Source organism: Lytechinus pictus, chromosome 13, assembly GCF_037042905.1.
Source record: "Lytechinus pictus isolate F3 Inbred chromosome 13, Lp3.0, whole genome shotgun sequence".
In the NCBI taxonomy this organism is placed as follows: Eukaryota; Metazoa; Echinodermata; class Echinoidea; order Temnopleuroida; family Toxopneustidae; genus Lytechinus; species Lytechinus pictus.
This window is the reverse complement of record NC_087257.1, coordinates 10,371,620-10,399,355: the sequence shown is the minus strand read 5'-3', so window position 1 is coordinate 10,399,355 and position 27,736 is coordinate 10,371,620. Positions and strand designations below refer to the sequence as shown.

The 27,736-nt window shown below is 35.5% G+C and overlaps 2 long non-coding RNA genes across 2 annotated transcripts; both read right to left on the bottom strand.

The window, feature by feature from the left end:
• Positions 1-1,053: 1,053 nt before the first annotated feature.
• Positions 1,054-13,916, bottom strand: LOC135156391 (uncharacterized). The gene is made up of 4 exons (XR_010295514.1): positions 13,784-13,916; positions 6,643-6,825; positions 5,222-5,318; positions 1,054-4,590 (listed from the first exon to the last, which is right to left on the bottom strand). It is a non-coding gene; the product is annotated as an uncharacterized LOC135156391 (long non-coding RNA).
• A 3,828-nt stretch (positions 13,917-17,744) lies between these two features.
• Positions 17,745-22,827, bottom strand: LOC135156414 (uncharacterized). The gene is made up of 3 exons (XR_010295551.1): positions 22,646-22,827; positions 19,006-19,116; positions 17,745-18,466 (listed from the first exon to the last, which is right to left on the bottom strand). It is a non-coding gene; the product is annotated as an uncharacterized LOC135156414 (long non-coding RNA).
• Between the last annotated feature and the right edge of the window lie 4,909 nt (positions 22,828-27,736).

The window sequence follows — 27,736 nt, the reverse complement described above, 5'->3', positions numbered from 1 at the left end:
AAAAATGTCCTGTGGTAATACCATATAATTACCATAGGACTTTACCACACGATTACCACATATATTGTTGTGTGGTAATGCTATGTCTTAATGTCCTGTGGTATTGTGTGGTAATGTGTGGTAATGTCGTGTGGTATTGTCCTGTGGTAAATTGGAACATTTACCACACAACATTACCACAGGAATACCACATGAATGGATTAATATACGGTAACATTTACCACACAAGGGATTAATTTATGGTAACAATTTTTACCACATACCGGTTACCACACAATTTACCACACGATGGTTACTACACACCAGTCACCACATGCATTACCATACACAATTTACCACATAGATTACCACACACCATTTACCACACACCAGTTACCACACCATTTACCACACACCAGTTACCACATGCATTACCACACACCATTTACCACACACCATTTACCACACGACAGTTACCACATACCAGTTACCACACCATTTACCACACACCAGTTACCACATGCATTACCACACACCATTTACCACACAAATTACCTCACATTTTACCACACACCAGTTACCACATGCGTTACCACACATCATTTACCACACGAATTACCTCACATTTTACCACACGCCTTACCACACAAATTACGTCACATTTTACCACACACCGGTTACCACATGCATTACTACACACAATTTACCACACGCGTTACCACATACACTACCACACACCAGTTACGTAACTGGTGTGTGGTAAAATATGAGGTAATTCGTGTGGTAAAAGGTGTGTGGTAAACACTCACCAGTTACCACATGCATTACAATTACCACACACGTTACCACACATATTGTACATACTACACATAATACCATGCATCAGAGTCATTACCCAAAATGTATGTAGCAACTGGTGTGTTGCAATGTGTGTGGTAACTGGTTAGATACATCACAGATCATGGGTATGATTTTGGTAGCAGTAGAATGTGTTCATGACCCTATGGACTTTTATAAGATTAAGAAAATACAACACCTTCAATGAACAAACAACAAATGATTTTACAAGTGATATAGAAAGTACTGGTATTTAGCTCATAGAGTCATCAATTTACAATACTGGTTTACATTTGCTATTGACAAAAAATGTATAACAGCTGCTTTACTGTACAAACAGTATAACATAACAGTAACTATCAAAGAAATTACAGTGCATATAAATACTTTAAAAAAAGATACATTTCTTCTAAATACTTTAAAAAGTTACCTCAAAGGCTATCAGGCTTTTCAGCAAACCAAATTAACAACCATTGTATTTTTTTTTGCAGGTCACACATACAGAATGGACTGATTACTCTTTGTTTTATGCTTAAAGACAAAAATGATTAAACTCTTAATCGTTTTTAAGAAAATGAACAAAACATAAGGATGTGTCTACAATAGGTAATATCATATAAGTAGCTGCGGCAAAGTGCACTGTACTCAAAATTGCATATAACAAAATGCATAATTATCCCAAGTTTACTTCAAGGCCGAAGGGCAAGTAGAAATAGACGAGAGATGATAATATGTATTTGGAGTCCACTCAGTTTAGAATAGTGTTCAAAGGAACGAATAATTTGATCAATTTACGCACCAAAAATGAAAACTAGGACAATACCCTGGCATGTAATATCTGAATTAAAGGAAAATAACACCCAAAACATAATACCACATGATCCCATTGATAAATACAGGACAATCAAAATGAATCCACTCATACCCTAATCCAATTACGGAGTACCACCTTTTCAAAGTTGGCCTCTTACAGTATGGTTCGAAGTTTCTGGATGGAGGTCTCCATTTTCGCGGGGTTAGTTAGAAAATTATTACATCAGCGACGAACTACATCTCTAAACGTTTAGGCATTATATATTCTATTTTATCAATAACAAATCAAATGTACAGATAAAACTCATAAAAATATTAGTTAAAATTTGTTTAATATATGGTAGGTTCAAAATACAATTTGATGAGTTTTAATGATAAGATTTACACCCCAATTTCTGATTGATTTTCGCTGCCAATTTGTAAATCGTAGATTAGGGTGTAATTTTTATCATTAAAACTCATCAAGTCGTAATTTGAACCTATCATATAATATCAAACATATTTTAATTAATATTTTATGAGTTTTATCTGTACATTTGATTTATTATCGATGAAATAGAATATAAAGTGCCCAAACGTTTAGAGATGTAGTTCGTCGCTGACGGAATTATCTCCATCCATAGACTTCGAACCAGAAGATGCCAACTTTGAAAAGGTGGTACTCCATACTGGGAAATCGGATTGGGGGTATATGAGTGGATTCATTTTCATTGTCCTGTATTTATCAAATTTACTCTAAAATGTCCTTCCCTATATAGAGTGCACAAACCTATTCAGGGTTCCCACAGAAATTTGAAAACAGAATTCCATGACCTCTCCATGACTAAATTGCTGCTTTCCATGACTTAATTCCTTTCTGGCACAGTTTACAAAATCAGACATGTTATGATCATGAACACCAATTATAATAGTAGAGTACAATCACAGAGTATGAGAGTTGTGAGACATAAAAAACTAGAAAGCTGTCATAGCCAAGAGGTAAATGCAATTCCATGACTTTTCACATATCTCTGACTTTCCATGACCAATTTTTTCCAGGATTTTCCATGACTGTGGGAACCCTGTAATAATACTGCATTGACAGCTATCATTTTTAAAGTTAATTTCAATTTCCTTTAAACATTTTATTCATCTCTTTTGGTTGGTCCTTGAATATATATACAATACAATGTTTTGGCAGGTCATCTATAAAAGCATGTACATCGTAAAAAAAAAAGGCTTTTCAGTTTTGGCAGGAACTTTTGGCAAGTAGTCAACAGTATCAATGCATGTAAATTTGGGTGAAAGAATCATACTGTACATGTACATTAATTCTTAAGAAAAGTTTGTGGTTGTATTACACTATCACTTAGAGATATTAAAAAGACAGCAGTTGCAGCAAACAATTATTTCATGAGAAATTGTCAAAATATTGTACATAATCTCTAGATCTGGTACATTAATGTAAACTTGTATCTTTGTAAAATTACTAATTTTGAACTTAAAATCACTTATTCTGATGATCACTAACACAGAAAAGCATATGTGGGACAGGACAGTGTATTATGATTGATTTGAAAAATACCTGACATTTGATAGAATTACATGCTTATTTTGCTCATTTCTCAGCAATTACACATTTTCTTCCCAAGCTATAATTATGGCACATTATAATTATGGCACATATCTTTTATATTTTGCTGGTAATTCTATTGGATTCTGTTCGAACTCATTTTAAGATTGTTACTACAACTGGTAATTTATCTTTAAAGTTGTACTTGTATATGATACGGGCTCAACATAATCTAAAATAAAGTAATTTCTACCATGCAAAATAGTGAAAATTTTATCAAAATCAGATAAAATTTTAAAAAAATAATTACAAAAATATTGGTCATCAACACATGCAAGTAGATACATGTAAGTTTATGATATCATGCCCACATTTTTTTTTGTTCTCATGTTACCAGATAAAATAATAATTTACTTCATGTGTGCAATAAGTATGTCTTCCAATCCCATGTAGCAAAAGAACTTCCAGCAATAATCAATACAGGTAAGTCACATCAATACAGTTTACAATCCAATTTGTTTCATTCTTGGTAAACAAAATTAAATGCACAATTTTATATACAAAATAATAAGTTGGGGATACGTGTACATGTACAATGTACGTCAGTATGACATCATCAGCTTGCTACTTGCATATGCTTAGAGCTCTTTCACCAAAATAATGCAGAGGTTAGAATGTCATACATTACTTTATTATCCCTTGTCTAATTTGGATGAATTGAGACGCCATCCTAGTCAGCACATGAGATTTAAAAAAATTCAAATTACCAGGCAGTGACAGTATTGTTGTAAGTACAGAGCAAAGATCAGGAATATGGTAGGTCTTCTCAAATTGTATTTGGATTGATCCAAGGTTGTTGACAACTGGAGGAGAGGAAGGAGCTAATTCCATGGCCTTGGAGCAGTAGTGGAGAAAGTTGCATCACCAGTAGCTAATTTGTAGGTGCGTAATGATCACAAAAATAAAAAGGCAAGTGCGCCTAGAATGAAAATGACGCACAAGGGATTCCTTATAATACATGTAATCTGGATCTCTGTCATTGACTTTGAAAATCAGGAGACGGACACTGATGTTCATGTATATCCTTTCCTTGACTTGCAGCCAGCGAAGTTGGCGTACATGGCAAATGGCACAATAGATGCAGCATTCTGTACTATCTGCAGTCAGTCCAGATCGCCCTAATTCAAGCACGAAGAGCATTACAATAGTCCAGTTTAGATTGCGCTAAACCATGGACTGCTTTGTGGCAAGTAGAAATATAAAAGGCACTTCCCATTGGCCTTTATTCTTCCAATATGTTGATGTTATACTGGTAGGGAGCAGGTTCCAATAGCACTATGAAAGGAGAACTTACTAAACCAGATGAATGGGTGCAGATTCAGGACAACTTCCATTTCAACTTAAGGCATCTGCAAAAATAACAGAAGATAAACATAAAAGCCTTTCCTGCATTAACTATTTAATATTCATTAAAAACTACATGGTTTCAATATCAATTTCCAAACTTTTTAAAAAATGATTAAAAAACAATGTGGGGTTTGTTACATATTTTTACTTCAAATATTAACATGTAAAGTCAAGTCCGGGGAGGGGGCTTGATGCCCTCAAGATCTGCTGCACCTCCAAACCATCTCTATATAGGGAAGGACATTTTAGAGTAAATTTATTTTTAAAAAAATATTTATTTTAATTAAACATGATTTTAATTCATGCTTTTTTAAAATGTGTTTTAAATGGTTATGGGATAATTCCATCAGTTTGAATAAGAAATTACAAGTTGGTAATTTCACATGTAACGAAGATCAATTCTGATGTGATCATAAATGCACCTTAGGTGTTGATGTTTCACTTATGCCTATCTATTACGTTTGAATTGACAACAGCATGAACCTTGTAAGAGCATTACACAAGCTTTGTATCAGAGTGGTTACAAAATAAAAATTATTTAACTGCATCTCATGTTCATGCACATGTAAATAATCAAAATAACACAATAATAATAAAAAATACCTTCAAAAAAAAGGATAAATTTGTACTCACCATTATATCTGCATGAATATTGTTCTTTTAGTCCACCTATAATGATACAGCTGATGAGAGTTTGAATGATAGTATCAAGATGGTGCTTCTACCAGGGCTGCAAAAAAGAGAGAGAAAAAAAAAATTAAAATGTTAACCTCAATCATGCCAAGAAATTGCAAAATCTACAAGTACATGTCCCAGCCATGGCACATGCACAGTAGGTAAGACGCAAAATATATGGTGTAGTAAGCCTAAGGGTCCTACAAGTAATTCTTCGCATGTGCCACTCATTAATGTGCATGCAATTTCAACGTTCAATTTTTACATGGAACTGTAACAGCAGTGTCAGTGTGAGGAACATATTAATGCAAAGAGTATCCAGCAACTGTTTTCAGCTTACTTTATGTCACTTCAATTTTTGTCTTTTTAACAATAATAATATGAATCTTTTAAAGTGCATAGCTTTCGTAATGGGCAGGAACCCTTTCAGATGTGGCTGGCAAAATGAGGCATTTAGAAAATTTTGCAGGATTTTTAAGGTAAGTTATGGTCTAATTTTCAGATCTGAGAATTCTAGATCTAATCATCATCTTGATTTTTAACTTCCACAAATTAAAGAAATCTGTATAAAAGCTTTAAATATACAATAGTAATAGGCCCTAAATGTGGTTAAGTTAGGCCTTACATTATTTTTTTTAATTTTACTATCGGTAGGCCTATGAATATATTATTATTCTTATACTTAATCTTTAGTAGTTTTAGAACACATTAAATTGAATAGATATTTGGCCAAAAATCTGACAAATTTTGGGGTGAAATTAGTTTTCTGGCATCGCCAGATCAACCGTTGCGAAACTCTATTAGCGCCAAATTACACTCTAAACTTGTCATTAGAACGTCCAAACCGATACACGTCAGCCTGGAATCTAATACTAGCACAATCAGCTATGCATCTGCACCAATTCTCTCTGTATTTTCTTGCATATGGACGTCACTCCAGTTAAAGGTCATGTCATTGTGTTATATAGCTTGGGAATTGCAAGCAAGTGATCCTTCGAAATGTTTACCTGCTTACAATTAAAATTTCTTAAGCCTTAATTTTTTATATTTAGATTACAAAGGCTTACAAATTGGACAAATTAAATGTTTGCCCAAAAATTATTGTGGGAAAGGTGGATTTTTTACGGAAATCCATCTTTGTGTACCAAGTTCTACAGGCAACAGAGACTTGTCTAGGCTCCGTGAATAAAAATACCCCTGGTACAATGTAAAAGATAAAAATATCATCACAGAGTCCTCTAAGTACAGTTAGGACCATTGACAGATAAGGTGCCCCAAGATTGCGCACATCCGAATCTGCGCGATTCTGATAATGGAAGATATGCAACGACTCCAAACAAAAAATAAACTTTACACCTGAAAGAGCCTACTGTACTTACTTAGTCTTACCTACTGCCCGATGCCTCCTGACATGTAGAGCAACAACAAAGGACCTCCACTCCTGGCGGCCGGTGGTTCTGGGCCTTCTTCTGGAAACTTCCCCGGGCTAGGTCATATTCACCGACTTCCTCTCCTCAAATGTGATGCCAGGACAGGTAGTTTTGGGTCTCCCTCTCTTTCTCCTGAAATGTCATAAACAGATCTATTCATAAAAAATCTGACTCAAAATGGTGGGAAAATAATGAATTTAGGGCATTGGCAAGAGTTCCATATGCACTCCCCCAACATTGAAAAACATGAAGAAGGTTCAGAATAATATATCTAGCACAATATAGAACATATACGATGGGGGAGTGGATAGTACTAGGAGTGGAAATACATGGGTCATTCCATGGGGTTGGGGCAAAAATTGTGACATCAGGGTCAAAAAATAGAAATGTAATAAATGAAAAGTTTTTTTTCTTATATGTTTCATGGGACAATTCTTCAACTAAATCCACTTACAGGCATTTCATACCACCCTGCATATTTGAGTAAATTGAGAAACAAGATTTGACAAAATACCACCGTTACATGGACATCATTTATCATCCTTACTTAGACTATACTCTCCCACTGTCAAAATAAAAGGGTTGATCTCAATTCCTCTTAATAATTATTTTGCTAACAACATTTTTAGTCACTTTATTCCACATTTTCCAACATGGCATATATATTTTGAAAGATTTAGCATCAATAAATGGAACTTGATGCTCTTTGTGTATACCAGTGCCATGTTCTGTGTCGTTCTTTTTTCTCACCAGTCAAGAAAATTCAATTTATGATGGCATGTAGAACTAAATAGTTGACAGAAGTCATGCCTCAACAGAATGGAATATTATTTTTGGAAAAACTCAACTACTCTTTCTGGCCTAACCTTCTATTTTTGGTGTTACCACCGTTACATGGACATCATGTCTCTGTAACAGAGGTATCATTTGAATCATTGTAAGTTAAGGTCCATTAATGGTCATCACATACCAAATTACACTTTCTGCCTTAAATTATTTGCACAAGATCAATTGATTATATTAGAAAAAAAACATTTTGCATGTCAAATTCTTTGCAAATAAAAGAAATTTAAATTAGAGTTCAAACAAAGAAAAATGTACAAAATTATTGACAAATTATGTGTTGTTCTTTTTTCTCACCAGTCAAGAAAATTCAATTTATGATGGCATGTAGAACTAAATAGTTGAGAGAAGTCATGCCTCAACAGAATGGAATATTCTCTTTGGAAAGACTCAACTACTCTCTCTGGCCTAACCTTCTATTTTTGTTTGGTGTTACCACCGTTACATGGACATCATGTCTCTGTAACAGAGGTATAATTTGAAGCATTGTAAGTTAAGATCCATTAATGGTCATTACATGTACATACCAAATTACCATTTCTGCCTTAGAATATTTGCACAAGGTCAATTGATTATACTAGCAGAAAAACATTTTGCATGTCAAATTCTTTGCAAGTAAAAGCACTTTAAATTAGAGTTTAAACAAGGAAAAATGTACAAAATTATTGACATTATATTTAAAATCATACTAATCCTCAAGGTTCTACTTCTGTCTGTCTCTGGAAACATTTATGTTTCTGTCTAAAGGGGAAAAAACGAAACAGTGCTATCTTACGATCTCCAAATCTTTTATTACTTTGAAATATCTCCTTCAAAATATTACTTTCGAATGTAGATACCTCTGTTACACGGACATCATGTCCTTGTAATGGTCATATTGAATAGCATTACTTGAATATTTGACATATTTTTCTAGTATCAACACACTAAATGCAAGTTAACTCATCTTACTTAAGTGTAGAAATACAACATCTACAAGCAAGCTTCTGAAATACATATCAATGAACAGGTAAAATGTTTTTTTTATTCATACACAATTGTACAATTTTTTGATACCTTTGATACAATATTCAGGTGAAAAAGATGTAGGTAAAAGGTACTAGTTTAGTTCTTCTAAGCTATGGTTTTTCAAGACAAAACAAGACAAAGTTGGCATGGAAGACATGGACAACGCATTTATACCTTACACATATAAACTTGTTCAATTTGTTAACTCTAATTTGTTTTACCTCAGTTACATGGACATCATGTCCTCAAAATGGTAGTGTAGAAGTGACATTAATTAAAATATAATCATGTCATCACTGGAACTTACATACATTAGATAAAACATTAAGTTCCAACATGTGAAAAGGACAATTGTAAAGTACATGTACTTAGTGGACAAATTTAATTTAAAAAACTCACCACCTTTGTATCTTCTGTTTTTTTAACAGAGTTGTAAGCGAGAAAGTAAAATGTACTAAGCTATTCTAATGTTCAAAATTAAAACTGCAAGAACTCTTTGGTAAACTTCTTACTGGCAAATGCAAAAAAATGTATTACACTGTACACTAAACCTGACTATTAAAATTAACATGCAATATTTCTCTCTGCATTCAGGTTACAAGTTTATGAACTTCAAGAAGACTGGCGACCCAATAAGAAATTTCAGTTTGGAAGAGGATTCTGTCAATGTCACAAAGTGGATGGAGGTAGAATTGTGCCTCGCCATCGGGCCAGGAGTACAGGTCACCAGATTGACACTTCATGTACTGAATATATACATTTTCACCTTGAACAGAGGCTACCTGTAGTTGAGAAAAGTAGTATTTGGAAGTTTGACTATATTTTTTAAGCAATAAGCAAATATTTTTTATATTATACACTGTAAAAACTGTGGTGTTAAAATAACACCCTAGAGATTGAACATAACACCAAAGAGTGTAAATGAAACAACCATAGGTGTTGTAATAACACCTATAGGTATAAAACTAACACCACCAATTTAACACCGGTGTAAAATAACTGCTGTGGTCCTCTATGTACACCGGTTAACACCACAGTTTTTGCTGTGTATCAAATCATTTACTTATTTATATGTCTTGACATTTTCTCATTAAAGGGGGTGGATTACTAGGGACAATGAATCTGATCTGTTCTTGCAAAATACACAGGAACCCTCACTTTGTATTTTTTCATAGCAAATAGAATTCATCATTTCATAGTTCATAAATTAAATATAAAGTTACGTTTTATAGAAGGTTTTTGTATTTGTGTTGTTGTGTTCTACTTTGTTTTCACAATACAATTACTTGCCCATTACCTTTTCATAAATTATCTGTACTTCAATTTCATTTCTCAATGGATTAATTTAATCTAATTTTATTCTGCATTCTAATCAAGGGTGATTATCTAGACAATTCCATTTAGTTTTTTATGACCATCCTATTTAATTTTCATCGCTGAAGTTTAATTGTTCAAGCAATTACATAATATATATGTTTTATTGATATTTAATGAATTAATGGAATTCAAATCTGCAATTTACCTTCTGATACAGCAAATAAACTCTTGTGAAACAAACTTGATTGTGTCACATTTTCTTTTGTTCACTTGTACATGTTTTAAAAATCTCATTATATTGCAATAAAAAAAAATCACATTGAAAACAATCACACAGGCGTTTGCTTTCTGATAAAACGAACCCCCCCCCCTCTCCTTACAATTGAATATATAGAAATCAAAATACAAAATATTGAAAAAATATTGAGAGAAAAAAAGAATGTGCTGAAAAGTATAACATTCAACAAGATGAAAAGTTTTGGGAAGGTTAGGCCTACAGCCAAGAATTAATAGTAATTATACACAAAGCACATGTACTATGTGCAGGGGGTAACAGAAAAATTATTTTGCCCCCCCCCCCTTCTTTCGGATTGGGATCAGCTGACACAAAAAAAAAAAAAAAAAAAAAAAAAAAAAAAAAAAATGGGGGGGGGGGGGGCCTGCCTCCCCCGTGGCGCTGCCACTGGTTCTAAATTCTCATTTTTGGGGGAAATTAAAATTTGATCATCAGGTCTTTGATACCCATATTACGTAGAATCAGTAGGAGCCAATTTAAACAAGGCGAGATTTTGTACCAAATCTGAGATGTCATCATGTCATTCATGATCATCGGTGATAGAGCAGTTTTGAGTATCCATTGGCCTATTGTCTTGAAATAACATATTTCGGTGTTTAAAAAAATAAACTAAATTGCGACTGAATCATGTCAGCTAACATTCAAAACATGTTTGCACGGAATCACAGTAATAAAAACATTATTTCTTTGGGGCCGTTTAGCAAATCTGGAACAAACACGGCGATGTCTCAATCACATATTTCACTTACACGAAAAGACACATGTGGGACTGTAGTAAAAGATTATGGAAAATTAGCGAGATTTTTCAAACTTAAAAACACTTTCTGCATGATAATATAGTTTCACATTTTTAAGATAAGATTTAACTGATTTGAAAATACGAGTATCGGGATAAATTTCCGTACTTACGTCGCTTTGAAAGGGAAAACATCGTGGAGATCCAATCCACCGTTACACGGACATTGCGGGAAGATTCCCAATTGCAAAGCTGCAAAACACCCGATATCATAGCCGTTCGATGTGCACGTGGATTTCGGCTAACATCCCGTCCGTCTGATACAACGACGGTCTCTTCTCCGGTCTCTCCTTTTTACATACGCGATGAAATGTGATCCACCGTTACAAATTTGGCCCGGACATCGCCCAAAACATCGGCGACCCTCGATTAATTTACATGACATTAACATTGGTTTTCAAAGCTAATCTTTTGATGAAAAGTTGCTTACTGCCTGCCCTTTATTTCTGACACATAACTTTGGAAAGAATGATTTCTGACTTTTAGTTATTTACCACTTTACCGCCGTTACAGAAAAAAATAAACACGGACATCGCATGTAACGGTGGTATGCGATGTTGTAGGAATGATTTATGATATGAAGCCTCTTTTCATTTGCTATCCCATTACTATTTTGTTATTAAACAAATGTTGCTTTATCAATCATGGCCATTTGAATTTGACTAAGTTTATCTTTTAATTAGATATCTTCAACTGAAAATGACCATTTTGGATGTCACACTTGGTACCCCAAAAAAGAGTCTGGACATCATCATTTAAAGTCTCACCATAAAAAATATTTGAGGTTCAACATTTTTATTTCTGCATCAAGTAATTGCTTACATAACTGCCTTCCAACAAAACCACATTGCAACATCCAAACGCCAAACACATTTTCAGGATAAAGCCAACAATTCATAGGGAACACAAAAAAGTGCTGTTGCCCCAACCCCGTGGAATGACCCACATACTAAAATATGGCTTTATTGCGTCAAATTTCGAGCATGTATGGATGTATCTAGTGTGTGTAATTGTCCATAGACATCGGTTTATTTACTCAAGGGTCTGTGTCACTCTGTGAGTCAAGTCTAGTCGAACTATTGGCTGATAATCGTTAAAATACCCCTTCCGGTATCAGCACTTCTCGCTAGCATAGCAGGAACAGGTCTTGACTGCAAATAAAACGAGGTGATCTCAAGTCCCAACTTAGGTGCCAACACAACGGTAAACAAAAAATTATAGAAAATTTGAAATGAACGAACTGGAATGGAATTAAGTCTCAACAATCTTATTTTTGATCATGTTGGTGGGGGGTGCATTGGAATTGCATATGGAACTCTTTCCTGGGCATTTCATGTGACGGCCTCAAAATGCAGCCTCTGTGACTGCTTTCTTATCGAAATCTTCGCATCATGTGTAATAGGTCTGTGTAAAGTGAATAGGTGCGCAGACATCGGCCACTATTAGTATTACCCAGTTGTTGTCATTTCATCAACATGTATCTGCATCTATCCAAAAAGCTAACCAAATATTGGGCATCATCAAACGTGCATTTGTGAACATTAAACCGGATTTATTTCTGCCCCTGTACAAGGCTCTGGTTCGACCACATTTGGAGTATCGTAGTGTTGTGTGGAGCCCTAGATTCATCACCGATGACAGAAGAATTGAATCTGTACAACGTAGAGCAACAAGACTATTTCCAGGATTTAACTCCTTATCTTATAGTGAAAGACTTGTTAGACTGAATCTGTACTCCTTACATTACCGCAGAGAACGAGGGGACATGATACAAGTATTTAAAATATTACATGGTATAGATAGAGTCGACCCAGAATCCCTCTTCATGAGGTATCAGTATCAGGGAACAAGAGGTCATCCCTTCAAACTGTTCACAACTCACTGTCGGTTGAATGCCCGCAGCAGCTTTTTCAGTAAAAGAGTGATTCAATCCTGGAATAGTTTGCCTGCAACAATGTCCTCCAGCATCAACTCATTTAAACACGGATTAGATTCTTTTTGGTCAAGCAAACATTTTGAAATTGTCTGACATCCACGCCCGCACTGAACTTAGACTTTAATTAGGCATCAAGTGTTTACGACCGGGAGATCTACAGGACTACATTACCTACCCTCCCGTACAGATGATGATGATGATGATGATCGGTTTTTAGTACAAAATTTAGTACAAAATGTGATGATGTCTGTCCGGACAGGTTGTGTGTCCGGACGATCAATTTTAGAAAGTTATTTGGAAAAAATTACAAGCGAAGTTCCATCAATTTTTAGTACAAAATGTTAGGAAATATTATTTATAAGTAACAAAATAGAAGATGATTAAAATTATTGAATTCATATTTTTAGTGTAATCCAAAGACAAAAAAAGAAGGCTTCAAAAAGATAAACTGTCCGGACACCCGACCCCCATCCTACCAGTACCACTATTTTCATTTTGTTCAATCAAAATGACCATGACTGGCCGAGATTTTTTCCCAAGCTTCCAAGAAAATCAATTATTTCTCTCAATTTTTTATGAAACTTTTTGCACACTTACTCATAAGAATACAAGGAACATCATCAATTGAAAGATTTTGTAAAATAATAGGAAATTCACGTTAAATCTAAACTCAAATCGTTAGGTGTGCTGTGTGCAGACTTTGAGACCACCAGCCAGTGGTCCACATCACAGCAGCGAGCAGGCGCTCGGGGCCGGGCGAGCGCCCGGTTAGACAGGATGGGATTGCCAGTGTCATGTCATTTTCATTGACGAAATCTTTAGCTAGTTGCAAGCGCAGCCGGGGCATTTAACAAACTACGAAAAGAAAATCATAGAAAATGGTTATCTAACTTACTGTTTAGCCTACTGCAAATGTCTTCGAAGTCGTTGTCCATATCTAACCCGTATTCTTTAAGTAGTTGAATTATTAACGGCCTTCTTCGTCACATGCACACTTCTCGATGGAGCTCAATAAACTGCAACGCAACGGAATTCTTTTCAAATGTTGGCGGTAAGTGCGCATGCGCAAGCCTGTCACCGCCCCCCCCCCCCGGCGAATCAATTTTTAATTTTGATAGGGGGTGAGCTGAGGGGGGTCTTAGTTATGGGTGTGATAACTTTTTTGTGTGGTATTTCTGATTTTCAACAGAAGGGCAATAACACACAAATACCACATATTTTAATTGACATCCCAGAAGGAAAAACCAGTAAGACCAGTAAGAATTTTTACTGGTTTCCAGTAGAATTTTACTGGTTTCCAGTATATTTTTACTGGGCCAGTTGATTTTTAACTGGACCAGTAAAAATCCACTGGAGACCAGTTCCAACAATTGCATTCCAGTTGAAGCAATTAGTAATACCAGTTAAATTGTTTTTCATCAAACTGGTGTTTCTGGTCCAAACCGTCCAATAAATGGTTTCCAGTAGATTTTTACTGGTTTCCAGTATATGTGTTTACTGGACCAGTTAATTTTTAACTGGACCAGCAAAAATCAACTGGAGACCAGTTCAAACAATTGCATTCCAGTTGAAGCAAAGTAGTAATTCCAGTTAAATTGTTTTTCATCAAAGTGGTGTTACTGGTCCAATAAATAATGACTTTATTTCAAGTCAGATTTGACGAATTATGGAAAATGAATCTTGCAATTCAGAGAAGGTTATTATCGTTATCATTGTTATCATCATTCTCCTTATAATTATCATAATGATTATTATTATGATTATTATGATCTTTGTTGTCATCATTCTTATTACTGTTATCATTGTTATCGATATTGTAATAATAATTATTAATATTATCATAATATATCAAGTATTAACATTAAAATAATTATTTCCTTTAATTATGATTAAGATCAAAGCAAGATATATTCCTCTGATATAGTCAACTGGTCTAAAGTAATTCATTGTTTGAAATTGAATTGGTCAAGACCAGTAATACCAGTAATTCTGATGATGCTGATCACGCCCTTATAAAAAAAATTGAATGGTATACCATTGAAATACCATACACCATACACCATTGAAACACCATTGATATACCATTGGAATACCATTCGCACAGCACCCATCATACACCAATGGTATACCATTCAAGCCCCAATGGTATACCATTCAAACTAATTTAAATAATTGGGACGTTACTATTACCATATTCATGAGCACCATTTACCATTCATATACCATTGATCAAACACCATTCACCATTGATCTACCATGGCCACTATAGACAGGTTTACCATTGACCACCATTCAGCCACCATTCACTGGCCTACCATTTACCATTCAGCCACCGTTCACTGGACACCATTGGTCTACCATTCACCTTACACCATTCACTATTCGCCTACCATTCACCATACACCGTTGACCTACCATTCACCGTACACCATTCACCGTACACCATTTACGTACCATTCACCATACACCATTCGCCTACCATTCACCGTACACCATTCGCGTACCATTCACCGTACACCATTCGCGTACCATTCACCATAAACCATTCGCCTACCATTCACCATACACCGTACACCTACCATTCACCGTACACCATTCGCGTACCATTCACCGTACACCATTCACCTACCATTCACCATACACCGTTCACCATTGCCCTACCATTCACCATACACCATTGACCTACCAATCACCGTACACCATTGGCTTACCATACACCATTGACCTACCATTTACCGTACACCATTGGCCTACCGTTCACTGTACACCATTGTCATACCATACACTCTATACCATTGGTCAACCATTCAATTTACACCATTGGCCATACATTATAGACCACAAGTGTACTGTGAATGGTAGACCAATGGTTTACACTGAATGATAGACAGTAGACCAAAGGTGTACAATGTATAGTAGGCCAATAAAGTACAGTGAATGGTAGACCAATGGTGAACAGCATATATAGCTCGGGTTAATGGTAGGTTTGATAATGGATTAAGTATGCACAAGAAAAAAATGATGAAAACAGTTATTTCAAGAACGTAAAATGTTTTTACTATAAGAAGTTTAAGTACAGCATAAATGGAACACAGCATTCACAAGTATAGACTTTATAATTAAAGCACATAAGTTATGAATATATATGACTTTGCTCCTCGTTGACATCTATACTCTGTCAATCTTGGTATCTAAAATAAACATGTATCAAGACAGAGTTTAATTGAAAAACACAACAAATGAATAACATTTCCAAGAATAAACATGTTCTCTCTGATGGCTTTTTACGTGGATTGAGTACTTGGCAAAACCACTGTTCTGCAAACAAACCTGATACTTGTAATACAATAACCTTGATTTTAAATCTGTTGTGTGTAATTGCTTTCACACAGCTACTTCAATGACATTAATAAAAATATTTTTTTTACTAATAAGTTCAAGTACAAAAGAGTGGAACCCAGTATTGACAAGTACGGCATAAAAGCACCAGCATTATGAATACATGTGACTGCACGACTCTACAATAGGTCAATGATTGCACTCCACATAGATATTATGTTAATCTTCCTATAAACAAATCTAAATGTAAGACAGAGTTTGGACAACAAACTGATGAACACCAAATTTCGAAGATTAAACTCAAAATGTGTGATAGCCTTCACATGGCCAAATGATTAAAGGTAAAGAGTACCAAACTTAGAGGAAATAAATATCCCCAAAAGGGGGGCAAATAGTACCCCCATAAAAATAGAACCTCCTAATATTTCTCTATTTTCTTTTCACCTAAAAGATATATCAAATGGCGTGTTTCTACATAGAATCGTTTAAAGGTATTACCCGCATAAGTATCCAGAATCCTGGAAAACTTTCCTTTAGAATTTTGTAGAAACAGACGCGATGCGGTTTATTGATAAACTGCTTCAAGCAAAATATGGTTTCTCATAACCATCTCTGAGAGGTGGTTATTGCCATGTTAATCCGTTTAACTTTTCTGTAAAAACACACGGCAAAATAGCGTATCGTGTCTGGCGAAAGTGCTTAATCCCAAAAGTGCAATTTCGCAGTACATAAATTTGCACATTCTGGCCTTTTCGATCTCACCAGCTGATCGTGCAACACGTATACCTGCTACATTGAGTGAGATCTACCACAAATTTTGAAAATTTTCCTAAGAAGATGCAATTTTGGACATATGTACAATGCAACGTGAGGTTATAGGTTGAATTTTCCGATTTCCGCCGTATTTGCAACGCGAAAAGCGAGTTAATCAGATTATTCGGTTTGTAGAAGCAGGTTGGTTTAAGGGCGATAAGGTTTTTCGAGTCCGGAAAAGATAAATCGTTTTTAATGATTTTCTGTAGAAACATGCCAAAAGTTTATCATAAATACATTAAAGATACATAAAAGAATAAATAATATCTATATCAAAAATAGAATATATAGAATAATAGAATAATAAAGAATATATCATGAAAATAGAAAAAAAAAAAAAAATAGCGACATCTTTTTTTAATATTTTGCAAATCATACAGAAAATAATTCTTAGTAGCACATCTATTTTTTAACTATTTCCCATAGTTCAAATATACAAGATTCCCACTTATTTATTTTTTGTATATTTTTGTTGTGTTGAATCAGATGAATAACTCAACTATGTGTGAGAAATAATATAATTTTTGTCTTACACAGTATATCAGTAGTCAATCGTAATTTTTTACAACCTAGCTTGGACAAAATTTGAATTCATATAATACAAAAAAAATATATAAATTGGGATCTTGTATATTCATGAGGACTTGCAGAGAACAGTTTTATAAAAAAATAACAACTTTAATTCGTCATAATTTCGTTAATCCTCATTCAATTTTGATGAAATTTTCAGTGTTTTTTTTTTGTCTGATGTACTCTTTGAATTTAAATCACATAACTTTCAGTCTAGAGTACCTAGCCCTTCAATCAAATGGGTTGGACGACCGGTTACATTTTACATATAACATAGTTATAAGGAGAATGAAGGGTCCAAAGAAAGAAAGCATGAGGAAAGGGAAGATTTAGGTAGGAAGAGAATTAATCAGAAAAGCATAATGTTGACAATTTCGTTAAAATCTGATAACAAAGTCTTTGATTCGAAGGTTTAGCAACATTTTGGGAAAAATTACTGGAATGTGCACATGATCGTCAGGAATATGTGTTAGGCTTATGTTATAAAATGAAATCATAATAATTTCATATTTTCGTACGCGTGTGTATGATATGTCCCACGTAGCATAAAATGATTTCAAGCAATGCATGTGTTTACATTAAATAAATCTTCACTCCACTTTTTAGTTCTTGGAAGTCAAAATGTGAATAAACATGACTTCTTGTTATAAAATACAAAAGAACAAGTGGGAGTATGACATCAGCTTGTTAACTGTGGGTGCGTCGTGGTCTAGTGGTTCTGACTCTCACCTTTCAACAGAGTGTCGTGGGTTTGAATCCTAGCAATGGTGTTTTCCTTCAGCAACACATTCATCCACTGTGCTGCACTCGACCAAGGTGAAGTGAATGCGTACCCGGCAAGATTAATTTCTTGCAGCTGTAATGAGGAATATGGGATGAAAACAATGCAAAGGACAGTATGTCAGCTACGGGTTCAAAACATCAATGCTTGTCGTGCGTGCAAGCTTTCTTGAGAAATTGATATATTTTTCTAAAATATCGAGAAATTTGCATAATACACTACCCTTCAATTGAATAGTACCAATTAACAAATATCAACAAAACATTTTGTACAATATGATAAAGAAATTCATGTTTAACCATAGATTAGCAGAAAATAACGCATTATATTAATGGGAGGTTGCCCAAATGATGACAAATACCATACCACATGCATACCTGGGGCCAAAGTGTCCACTCCCCCCCCCCCCCGCCAGCATATTGATTTTTTTCCAGGGGGGGGGGGTGTTAGAAAGGACGTGTAATCCTATAAATGGGGATGACATTTGGTCTTTTTCAGTATTTTTACCATTCCTCACAATTTTTTTTTCAGCTATGACACTGCAGGAGTACAATCTGTTTTATTTAATGAAGCTTTGCAATTTTTTCCACTGAAGTGAATTCTTACACAATTACCTTTCACAAACTCCAGTTGTTTTCTTGTAAACGGTTTTCTGTGTTCTGTAGTTTCCTTCCCAGATAATCCTGGACCATCTACATTATCATCCAGTGTATCCGTCGTCCAATCTTAAATGAAATAAAATTAATTTGAGTGTTGGAAAATATGCATGTGCAGATAAAAACATGATACTAATATAGTAAAACTTTCTTTAAGCTCCAAAATGCAATGATTCACTCATATACAGCATCATGATAATTTTTATTTCAACATATGCAGCAAATTCACTTGAAAATATGTTTGAAATTGATGTCACAGAAATAAAATTCCCCCACCAAAGATTTTCTGTGTGTGCATGCTGGAAATATATAGATCAATATAACACAGTTACTCTGCTGCGTAACGTGTTTTGATCAGCAATCATGTAGATATGCAAGAGAAAATTATCTAATAGAAAAAGAATGATCTGAAGTCATATTTCCAGAGCAGCAGTTTTCAAAAGGTAGGCCTAATCAATTAATTGATAACATTCAATATGATTTTCTTTTCTTGGTATTGACAATCACAGTAACGGATCCAGATGGGCACAATTGACCTGTGCCCCCCCCCCCTTGAGAACAATAGTCAATGGCCCGAATTCAAAAAGGTGGTTTTGAAAACCCCGGTTGAGTCTATGTTTTATGGAGATTTCCTGTATAAATTAAGCTTATTTACAGCGTATATCAAAATATGTCAAATGTTGATGCGCGCTTTTGTCACAGTGCGCCAAATTGACGCCTGTTGCCGTGATTATCCACGCTATTTTAATCACGAGTCCACTGTTTTGAATTAATGAGTCCACTCTTTAAACAGTGGACTCATGAATAAAATAGCATATCTAACCATGGTAACAGGCGTCAATTTGGCGCACTGCGACAAAAGCGCGCATCAGAATTGGACATTTTTTATACACGCGCCAGACACGCGCTAAATTAAGCGTAATTTATACAGGAAATCTGCATACACCATGGACTAAACCGTGGGTTTTCAAAACCACCTTTGTGAATTCGGGCCTATGTGTTTAATGTGAATATATATGGCGTCTTTACACAAGTGTGTCCCTCCTTTTGAAAGTTACAGCAAATATTTCTAACGGAAATATATACCGTGTTTACACTTAATCGGCTTTTTCATAGCGTGTAAAACACGATTAACTTGCATCGGCTCGCGGTTCAGAATCAGCAATTTGCACCACCAAAGTAGTAGGTTCAGAACCGCGAGCCGATGCAGAATCGGCTTTTTTACTACGTGTAAACAGAAAGCCGATTCTGCATCGGCAATTGGTGCGCATTTCATTTACTTTACCATTGTGACATAATTGTAAGCGCACGGATCCAGCGTTGTCTTTATTATGGCGTATTTTGTTGGTCAATACACAGGTCAATACACAGTATGCCCACCATTTTTCCAAACATCACGATCGGGAACGGCGGTATTTTGGCTCCATTCCCGATATTATCGTAATGGTGGGAGCCATGCCGGGGTGGAATTCAGAGACCAGTGAGTTGGGGGGATTTTCCCCAGGCCAAGCCGGTCCGGGTTGAGAGCCAAAACAGCGAAGATCAGAAGCTGTTATGTCTCCCAAAAATACCAAATAAATACCAAGATAATGTGACCATTTACCACTATTCATGAACCAAGCTCATCTATTTTCTCGAATAATCTAACTTAATTCATCCTTTACATGAATTTCAGCCACTTTGAGCAGTGGAAACAGCATTATTTTAGCTTTGATCTCGACTTCTTAGTTAAAATTCTTGGTCAAATTTTGCCAAACGAACGCAGAGGGCAGCAACACTGTTGACTTCGTGTTTGCGCGTTGTAATCGCTAACTTCAGCAAATATCCAAATAAATATACGGTGGAGTGAGACCCTAAATCTGATAACTCTAATGATGAAATCATGGTGGAAGCCGGAATAAAGATGTTCCTGATGCTCAGTGAATTGATTCGGACAAATATTTAGGTTAAATTAGTTTGCTAACATCGCAGGGTACGAAAGTGCAGTAGGGATTAGCGGGGCCAGGTTTTTCTTAGGGCTGCAGCAGCATTGTTGAGCGGAGGCTCCGAGTTCCGGGCCGATCCAGGACCCAGAATTTTTTTTGCTAAACCTTCCGGTACGGGCTCAAGCCAGGTTATCTTTGCGGGCCCCAACATTAAACATTACGTTATCGTTCAAATTCTCAGTCAGACATCACTTTGCTTGGCTTTGCCATTATTTATAAGGACTGAAGTTAGCGACCAAAAGATTTGCCTGCGGCAGTTTGCATGATTTGGTTACGAACTTCAGTCCATATCAAAATTACGGCAAAGCAACGCATGAGGATTCAAACAATGACGTAGAGATCGAAGCCGATATACAGCTGTTCCCGATATACGGAAAAGCGGTGGGCATATGGACATTCAAATGCAATTCAGACTTGATATGACATTTGAGAACAACATTTGGTGGTGAATTTTGCTCGAAGTTGGTTGGTGCGAAATTAGCGCCCAATCCCACGGAAAAATCCCAAGGAAAAAATTCAGAAATTGTGATTTTAGTCAGCTGGCATGGCTGAGTTCAGATTAGTATAGGCCCTTTTTGGGGGGATACATTTACATATACTATGTAAACTACGAATTTTGTTTACAAACGTCAAAAACTATGCCAATTTTTATATTTGAACAAATTATATCGTATTCATATGTAATAAATATTCTAAAAAACCTTAGGCCTAACCAAGAAGAAAATATCACATAACTCACTAATACCAAAATCCCGCCATGTTTTCAGAACACTTCTTGATTTATCATGGAATATTTCTCTGCCTCAATTTCTAAAATATGTTAATTCCAAACAGTTGTAGGTTTTCTCTGAATAATTATTGCAGTCTCTCTAGAAAAATTGAATAGGAATCGTTTGTCACTCTCTCCAGTCACAGTTCCGCACACAAAGTGCACATTTTACCATTGAAATTGCATGCACAATAAGTGGTGCGTAGCTTTTTAGGGCCTGCGTAGCCTTTAATGCTTTATTTTATGTTTTAAAATTTAGGACACCTTACCATGTTTCACCTTAATACTAGGCCTACCATGTCCATGTCATCTTAATTTACCAACATTATCTACCAACAACAACAAATTATAGGCCTCATTCCAGAGCAATATTTTTCGGCAAGGTTTCCATTTCAGTGAAACAATGTCAATGTTGTGCAGTAACCAATGGCCTAATTGACACTTTGACAGTCAATGTCATGACAGTACTGCACTGTACAGCATTAATTTAACAAGTCATTCATTCATAAATTCATACCGCCGGTATTCAGAGATGGTTTTGTAAAACATTGAAAATAGATATCAGGCCATACGAGCGAATTACTACTCAGTGACAATAATGCTCGGCTCAGCTCACCTCAGCCTATACAAAGTCAAAGCATATTAACGCACCCCATAATCCATTTCGCCAGAGACAGGCGTGTCCCGGCCGGCCCGCGCCAACGGGGCAGTGGCGGTACGGTGGCAGTGAAACCCCGTGGCAGTACAACGACATCTAATAGTAACACTAACAGTAACATTCTAGAAAATCAGGCCGAGCCACTAACTACGAAAACAATATCAAAGAAAATTGTTATCTAATTACTGTTTAGCGTATTCTGCGAATTAATTTGAAGTCGTTGTCCGAATCTGACCTGTGTTCCTTTAGTTTATGATGAATTATAGACGGACTTCTGAACAGCAAAACAGTGGTTGATCGGGTTCTTTTTTCAAATATTGCAATTGGCGGTTACATGCGTACGTGCGCGCGCGCGTGCGAGAACAACACTTACATCAGAGTTACATACATAGAGCGAGATAGCTAGCAGCGCAGCCAACACATCCCGATATTGGGGGGGGGGGGGGGGCTAAATCAAGACCAAATCAGGGGGAGGGGGCTTCTTAGCCAAGATACATCCCGATATGGGGGAGGAGTGAATTGCATGTAAGACCAAATCAGGGGTGTCTTTTTCTTGATTGGTTCTGGGTTGGCAATTAACCATGCAGTCAATTTTTGCCACTGCTTATCCTTTGAAAGGATCTATGAAAAAAATAATTTTGCTCAATTTTTTTCTGTTCTATAATTCCATGTCTTTCTTTTTTTTCTTTCCATTGTCTTTTTTTCTTTTTCCTTCTTTTTTTCTGTTCAGTCTTTCTTCTTTTCTTTGTCTTATTCTTTTTCTTTTCTTTTTTAAAATATATTTTTCTGTTTTTTCGATATATATTTTTTTTACTTATTTCTTTTTTCCTTTTCTCTCTTTGTTTAATTTCGCTTTTGTTTTGATTGCAATTGAGAATTTCGTTCATTAGATTTTTTTCTGTTACATATTGTACTAGCCTGGCGGCAGGGAATTTTGATACTGGGGGGGGGGGGCAAGACAATAACAGACAAATCATTTCAATTAAGCAAGTAATGATCGGCCTAGAATAGCTCTCCTCTTTATAAACACCATCCATGAGTGAGAAAAAATAATTAAAACACAATTTGTAAAGAAAAAAAAAGAGGAACCGGTTATGATCAAAAGCAGTAGTAGCGATATATAAATTGGCCGGGAGGGAGCTTTGGTCGTTGCAGACCAAAATCAGGGTTTGCCGATGGGAATTTCAATAGGGGTTGGGGGAGGAAGACAACCAACAGTGAATTCATTTTAAGCAAAATAATGACCTATGGGACATTGCAAGAAACTTGCAATTGAACGCAAGTCAATTTCAAACTCCAAAATCAATTGAATGTCTTACTTTTCATTGCAAACTTGCAACTGATTTATTGTTTCTTCCATCAATAAATCTATAAATTGGTTTACTTTAGATGAAATTAGTCTATCACTTGTAAATTTGCAACCGAATTTTGGGATTGACTGCAAATATTTCCTTGCAACACCCCATAGCTCTCTTTATAAAAAGTGACCATAATTAAATAAGAAAATTAATTTGAAAATAGAACAAAACTTTCAAGAAGGGGGGGGGGGGCGTTACATAAAAATACTGTATACCGTATAGATAGGAGAGAAGGTGTGCCGTTCAAATTATACCAAGAAACAAAAAGAGAAAAGAAAGGATGGTGAAATGTACAATTTTCTATTTAGTACGATACACATCTTGTTCATGCTCTTTAAAACTTGCATGTTTTAATTTCAAGATTTTTATGGTAAATGATGATTATATTCTTCCCTTTCGGGAGCGGCTGTGAAATAATTTGTCCGTTGATATTAAGGTACAATAAAATCCTTTTTATCAAATAAGATTTCATTGACTCCTTTTATTTTTGCACTCAATGCATCAGATATAAATTTAGAAGGTAATATGTACAATTGTAAAATATAACAAATTAATAGTATTGTATTTTAAGCACTGGTTCAATGATATTTAAACACATATAGTCCTTTTACTGAATAAAGACAAAGACAATTTAAAAGAATGCAACAGACCATGTTTGCCATCATGAGCGAATGGGCCTGATTTGGGGAAGCTGCTCGCATAAAAGTCACAACTCAAAAATTTTAATAATTCTAATTTTTAATCTTTGATTTTTTTTCTTTAAATCTTCGGAATTATGTTATTGGGTAATGCAATTGGGCATACCATTCACCATTAACATAAATAGCATTCATTAGGCACACACCACTAAGCCACAATTGTGTTACAATTATCCAACAACTATCCATTAATTATACCACTATATAGGCACATGCTACTGAGACACCATATTGGGCATATGGTATACCATTACAAATATACCACTGAGACTATTGGACACCACTGAGACACCATTGGGTATATGGTATACCATTCACCATACCAATCATATCATTATAGAGGCACATACTACTGAGACACCATTGAATACGACTGAGACACCATTGGGTATATGGTATACCATTCACCATACCAATCATACCATTAGAGGCACATATACTACTGAGAGTCTGAGACACCATTGTATACCACTGAGACACCATTGGGTATGGTATACCATTCATCATACCAATCATACCATTAGAGGCACATACTACTGAGACACCATTGTATACCACTGAGACACCATTGGTATATGGTATACCATTCACCATACAACTCATACCATTAGAGGCACATACTACTGAGACACCATTGAATACCACTGAGACACCATTGGGTATATGGTATACCATTCATCATACCAATCATACCATTAGAGGCACATACTACTGAGACACCATTGTATACCACTGAGACACCATTGGGTATGGTATACCATTCATCATACCAATCATACCATTAGACACATACCACTGAGACACCATTGGGTATATGGTATACCATTTACCATTAAATAAACTACCAATTACCATTAAGAACTTACCATTGAAACACCACTTAAATACCATTCGCGTACCATTTACCATTCAGATCACCATTCAACTACCATAAACTACCACTTACCATTCAGAACTTACCATTGAAACACCACTGAAATACCATTCGCGTACCATTTACCAATCAGATCACCATTCAACTACCATTCGCCACCATTCAAATACCATTGGCGATTTTTATAAGGGCGTGGTTTACCTCATTTGCATATTTCCTATTTTAAAAAGAAAAATCAGGTTTTAGAATGAAATATCCTTGCAATGGCACTCATTGTTGTTTAAAAACTTTCCAAATAAGTGTGTGAACCAATTCACAATGAAAATGTGTAATTTCATATATCACATTTAAAATAACAGCAGAAAGATTAATTTACTAACCATCTTTTCCATCACATTTCACTGACCATGGTATATAACAAACCAAATGCAAGTAATACATTGATCCAGTAAGACTGAATTGGATACCAGTATGAAAACCAGTGAGACCAGTAACAACCACCAGAAACAAGACCAGTACAAAATTCCAGTAATTTAAGACCAGTTTAATTTTTAACTGGACCAGTAAAATTTTAACTGGACCATGCAGTATGACCAGTTAGACCAGTAAACCGATGTTCCAATTTCCAGAGTTACCAGTTAAAATTCTACTGGTCTAACTGGTCCAGTGGAACTGGTTTTTCCTTCTGGGATACCACACAATGGGCTAATGTGGTAACATGCTTTAATCATGTGGTAATTTTGATTTACCACAGCAGTATAACAATACCACACAAATACCACATATTTGAATAGACATTACCACACAATAGCATCATGTGGTATTGCATTCATGCGGTAAGTTTGATTTACCGCAGAGCATAACACCACAAAAATACCACATATTTGAATTTACATTACCACACAATGGGCTAATGCAGTAACATGCTTTCATGTGGTAATTTTGATTTACCACAGCAGTATAACAATACCATATATTTGAATTTACATTACCACACAATGGCATCATGAGGTACATGCATTCATGTGGTAATTTTGATTTACCACAGACTAAGTATACAATACCACACAAATACCACATATTTGAACTTAGATTACCACACAATGGCATCATGTGGTAATTGCATTCCTGTGGTAATTTTGATTTACCTCAGCAGTATAACAATACCACACAAATACCACATATTTGAATTGACATAACCACACAATAGCATCATGTGGTATTGCATTCATGCGGTAAGTTTGATTTACCGCAGAACATATATAACACCACAAAAATACCACATATTTGAATTTACATTATCACACAATGGGCTAATGCGGTGACATGCTTTCATGTGGTAATTTTGATTTACCACAGCAGTATAACAATACCACACAAATACCACATATTTGAATTTACATTACCACACAATGGCATCATGAGGTACATGCATTCATGTGGTAATTTTGATTTACCACAGAAGTATACAATACCACACAAATACCACATATTTGAATTTACATTACCACACAATGGCATCATGTGGTAACATGCATTCCTGTGGTAATTTTGATTTACCACAGAAATATAACAATACCACACAAATACCACATATTTGAATTTATATTACCACACAATGGCATCATGAGGTAACATGCATTCATGTGGTAATTTTGATTTACCACAGAAGTACCACATAGACAATAAATTACCACAGCTACCAGCTGACGTTACCACACAAGGATATGGAAAATTACCACAGATGTTCATGTGGTAACCATGTGGTAACCTACATTCATGTGGTAATTCGTGTGGTAAAGCCGGGTACCACACAGTTATACCACACGACATTTTTGTAAGGGAATGGAGGTTTTTAAAAAGAATAAACTGTATATGGTGAAGCCAGTTTAAAAGGAGGTGAGGCAAGTTTTAATGGAGGTTTTTAAAAAGAATAAACTGTATTATGGTGAAGCCAGTTTAAAAGGAGGTGAGGCAAGTTTTAATGGAGGTTTTTAAAAAAGAATAAACTGTACTACAAATTTAAAAGGAGGCGACGCAAGTTTCAATAGAGGTTTTTAAAAAGAATAAACTGTATTACAAATTATGGTGAAGCCAATTTAAAAGGAGGTGAGGTAATTAGTTAATGGAGGTTTTTAAAAAGAATAAACTGTATTACAAGTTATGGTGAAGGCAATTTGAGAGGAGGTGAGGCATGTCTACAATGATTTTTTTTAAAGAATGATAAGTGTAGAATATAATTCAAATGATGAAGCCATCTTGAGAGGTGCATGAGGCAAGTCTTCAATGAGGTTTCTAAAAACAATGAATAGTGAAGAGAAAGATCGCAATTGCTTTTAATAATCCA